The sequence below is a fragment of the Salvelinus namaycush genome, chromosome 34 (genome assembly GCF_016432855.1).
Source record: "Salvelinus namaycush isolate Seneca chromosome 34, SaNama_1.0, whole genome shotgun sequence".
Lineage (NCBI taxonomy): Eukaryota > Metazoa > Chordata > Actinopteri > Salmoniformes > Salmonidae > Salvelinus > Salvelinus namaycush.
Genome location: NC_052340.1, coordinates 16876811 through 16881810, shown reverse-complemented (window position 1 = coordinate 16881810; position 5000 = coordinate 16876811).

Below are 5000 nucleotides of genomic sequence, written 5' to 3'. Positions count from 1 at the left end.
TAATGAATGTATTTCAATTGACTGATTTCCTTATATGCTGATGTTACTACTTTAATAACTCCTTTCTCTCTCATTCTACTGTCTGGCCTCTTTTATTGTGCTGTGAGAAAGACAGGCTAACCTTTCCTCACATATTATTTCATGGCTTTATTTTCCTGATGTATCACACGAATGTCACTTCTCTATTCTATTGTCTCTCCTCCCTCTCGCCCTCCTGTAACATCCCTCCTGTAACATCCCTCCTGTAACATCCCTCCTGTAACATCCCTCCTGTAACATCCCTCCTTTAACATCCCTCCTGTAACATCCCTCCTTTAACATCCCTCCTTTAACATCCCTCCTTTAACATCCCTCCTGTAACAACCCTCCTTTAACATCCCTCCTGTAACATCCCTTCTGTAACATCCCTCCTGTAACATCCCTTCTGTAACATCTCTCCTTTAACATCCCTCCTTTAACATCCCTCCTGTAACATCCCTCATGTAACATCCCTCCTGTAACATCCCTCCTTTAACATCCCTCCTGTAACATCCCTCCTTTATTGTGATGCATTGGTGAAAGTGACAGTGCTGCCCTGTTGGAATTTTTAATGGGTCCGTTTCTGTCGACCCAGCGATATGTTCCACGTTCCCTCCAGGGTCGGTTTACGCATGCACGCACGCACGCACGCACACACACACACACACACACACACACACACACAGAGAGAAGAAGAAGTCATATTTTCATGGAACACAGTGACTGGGTGCTGGGTGGCCGTTTCCATCCACACTGATTGAATTTGTAACCTTTGTGCCAGTGATATCAGTCTCTGCCAAAAGCCTGCATGTGTCTGTCAATGTGGGACCACCGCACTTGGTGGTGTGTGTGTGTGTGTGTGTGTGTGTGTGTGTGTGTGTGTGTGTGTGTGTGTGTGTGTGTGTGTGTGTGTGTGTGTGTGTGTGTGTGTGTGTGTTTCCTTATTTGTATGTAGTTCACTGGAACGTTCCATCTCTATCTACTTGAGTCTGTACAAGTGAAAGGTTTGTGATGTACTTAAGGTTAGGGTTGTATAGTTATGTGTCTTAGAATTCATTCAGATATACTGCAAAGTCACTATTGTGACACAGTGAAATACCGCATGAGAAGATCTCCTACTGTATTTTGCACTTTATGACCAAATAACTCCTGCAGTGTTGCCCATTTCCTTTCCAAGGCAAGAGGTAGAAATGATAGTTTTCATTAAATGAGAACATAACAAAACTCTGGCTTTTATGCCCCTATATCAATCATCAGCCGTCTGTTTTTATTTATTTATACTGCGTCAAAACACAGCCCGCAGCTCAAACACATACACGCACACGCACAGGCTGTTTGTTGGAATGGGAGATTTAGTAGTAGCCGGTAATGTTGGGGGTTTGGCTAAATGCTAGAACATTGCTAGTTAACTCACAATGACTTGAAAAGTTCTGAAATAGAAACATTATCATTGAATATAATAGACAGTAATCGATTCTGAAATATGACTGTTTTTCTGCCAAGGACTATGTCGCTGTCCACTGCCTGGGCGCTGCTCTGTGAGGAGGTGCAGTTACATCAACTGGCCAGTAGAGGGAGGTGTTGCACCACAGTAGCTCCTCATGTTATGGACAGAACTGATATACTGTAGAAGCTAAATCCTCTGATGGTATGGACTAGACACTAGAGTATTCCTAAAATCAGATCATAGATTACGGACATCTTTATTAAGAACCTGCAACAAGTTTGAGTTTGTGAGTGCATACGTAATGTAGGTATGTGCTAGGTTGTGAGTGGTGTGTGTGTGGGCTGGTGCCTGGTGGTGAAGGGCACACGGGACGTGCCAGTCCATCTGCCCTGCTGAAGTGCAGTGGGACTGGGCTAGAGCAGAGCATCACTGGCCCCCTTACCACCAGCTGCCATGGTTCTCCCTCTCCTCCCTGTCTATCACTCCCTCCTCCCCTCCCTCCATCTGCTCTCTCCTCACCCTCTCTTTCCAAAGTCCAACCTCACTTCCTTTCACTCCTCATCCCCTATTCCCCTAATACATGTGTGTGTGCATGTGTGTGTGGGTGTGTGTGCGCATGTGTGTGTGGGTGGATGCGTGTGTGCGTGTGCGTGTGTGTGCGTGCAGCAGCAGTACACAGCAGGTGAACGGATCCAGCAGTGTTATTATTTAGCTCTATATTTAGCAGGTAGTGTTATGCATGGAGGAGAGAAGAGGAGAAACACACAGAGCTCCACAGAGAGCTGGTTACCATAGAAATGAATTAAGATCTTGTACCAGCAAATAGCCTCTTTTTCACTGTTCATGGTAAACACAGACATAGAGATGTTTAGTCTCCGGCTAAACGGTGTTCTTGCCACTGTTTTATTCAATGGAATTAGCAGCCCATTGTGACATCATCATCGACAGACAGCATATTCCATTCATAGTCCTCCCAGGGATTCAGGTGAAGGTCAAGTGATGAACATTATGGAAAACAGAGCTCCATCCGTTACAGCTAGCCTTGGTTCCTTGTCTTCTTTAGTCAACTTGTTATTGTTTTGCCTTGGCAGCAATGTAGATTTTGTTGAATAGACATGGCCTATTACCCAGGCAAAAACACAGTAGAAAATAGCTGACTTTATGACCTCGTTGATGGATGGTGATGGATGTGGGTTTTCTCTGTGGTGTTGTTGTATGGAGACACCCGGGTCCCTCCATTTGACAAAACCCCCAGGCTCAGTTTGCTCCCACACTGTTAAATAGTCTCATATTTACTCTAAATGATCATCATAGTTGACCTTTGTGTCTTACGTAGTAGTTGATCATCCTCTACGGCTCTATGTAACAACATGGAGGACTAGGATGAGGTCAGGCATTATATTTCAAATGTTGTCTTAAAATGTTTGAATTTATGATTAACTTTGAAATATGTAGATTTGGGGAACAATTTTATTTTTAGTCCTGCATTGCTGTTTCCATTAATGATACAAAGCCCCACTCCCTCTGTGCTGATAAAACAGAATACCACCTAATACATCAATGGTGACGTATGGTAATTATGCTAATACAACATAAGGTTGTACTAATTGTGACACGCCTGCCAGTCCTTGATTGACAGAATCCTTAGTGGCCTTTTCACCTTCCAGCACTCAGGAACAATCTTCTTTTCTTTACACCAAATACTAAAATAACATATGAACAACAACTTACAGATGAACACAAACAACGACTACATCTCCTCTGCCCAGACCCACATGTTCACACCCTCCTCCCTAGTGCCTGCATTATGGTTTGCCACAAGGCCTTAAATCTGTCTCGGTCGCCCAGGCTATTTCAATAATAAATCATTCGATTTTTCCATTGTGTTAATGATGGCGGTTTGATTTAATTCCAAGTTTGACATTTTTAGTTTACTTTTTTCAGGAACAATCTAACCCCAGAAATATAATTTATAGAACAGACAACCATTTCTATTCCATTTCCATTCCATTTGAATCATAGCAGCAGAATGACTGAATTAATATCTATAATGTTGATTACTGCTCTATACATGAAAGCACTATGGTCTGTCTGGTCTGTCTGTATGGCTTTCTGTCTCTGGCTGTGTGAAGGACGTGTGTACTGTATGACCCCAGTATAATGGGAGAGGGATAGACAGGTCTGTCTCTGGTTGTGTGAAGGACGTGTGTACTGTATGACCCCAGTATAATGGGAGAGGGATAGACAGGTCTGTCTCTGGCTGTGTGAAGGACGTGTGTACTGTATGACCCCAGTATAATGGGAGAGGGATAGACAGGTCTGTCTCTGGCTGTGTGAAGGACGTGTGTACTGTATGACCCCAGTATAATGGGAGAGGGATAGACAGGTCTGTCTCTGGCTGTGTGAAGGATGTGTGTACTGTATGACCCCAGTATAATGGGAGAGGGATAGACAGGTCTGTCTCTGGCTGTGTGAAGGACGTGTGTACTGTATGACCCCAGTATAATGGGAGAGGGATAGACAGGTCTGTCTCTGGCTGTGTGAAGGACGTGTGTACTGTATGACCCCAGTATAATGGGAGAGGGATAGACAGGTCTGTCTCTGGCTGTGTGAAGGACGTGTGTACTGTATGACCCCAGTATAATGGGAGAGGGATAGACAGGTCTGTCTCTGGCTGTGTGAAAGACGTGTGTACTGTATGACCCCAGTATAATGGGAGAGGGATAGACAGGTCTGTCTCTGGCTGTGTGAAGGACGTGTGTACTGTATGACCCCAGTGTAATGGGAGAGGGATAGACAGGTCTGTCTCTGGCTGTGTGAAGGATGTGTGTACTGTATGACCCCAGTATAATGGGAGAGGGATAGACAGGTCTGTCTCTGGCTGTGTGAAGGACGTGTGTACTGTATGACCCCAGTATAATGGGAGAGGGATAGACAGGTCTGTCTCTGGCTGTGTGAAAGACGTGTGTACTGTATGACCCCAGTATAATGGGAGATGGATAGACAGGTCTGTCTCTGGCTGTGTGAAGGACGTGTGTACTGTATGACCCCAGTATAATGGGAGAGGGATAGACAGGTCTGTCTCTGGCTGTGTGAAGGACGTGTGTACTGTATGACCCCAGTATAATGGGAGAGGGATAGACAGGTCTGTCTCTGGCTGTGTGAAGGACGTGTGTACTGTATGACCCCAGTATAATGGGAGAGGGATAGACAGGTCTGTCTCTGGCTGTGTGAAAGACGTGTGTACTGTATGACCCCAGTATAATGGGAGAGGGATAGACAGGTCTGTCTCTGGCTGTGTGAAGGACGTGTGTACTGTATGACCCCAGTGTAATGGGAGAGGGATAGACAGGTCTGTCTCTGGCTGTGTGAAGGATGTGTGTACTGTATGACCCCAGTATAATGGGAGAGGGATAGACAGGTCTGTCTCTGGCTGTGTGAAGGACGTGTGTACTGTATGACCCCAGTATAATGGGAGAGGGATAGACAGGTCTGTCTCTGGCTGTGTGAAAGACGTGTGTACTGTATGACCCCA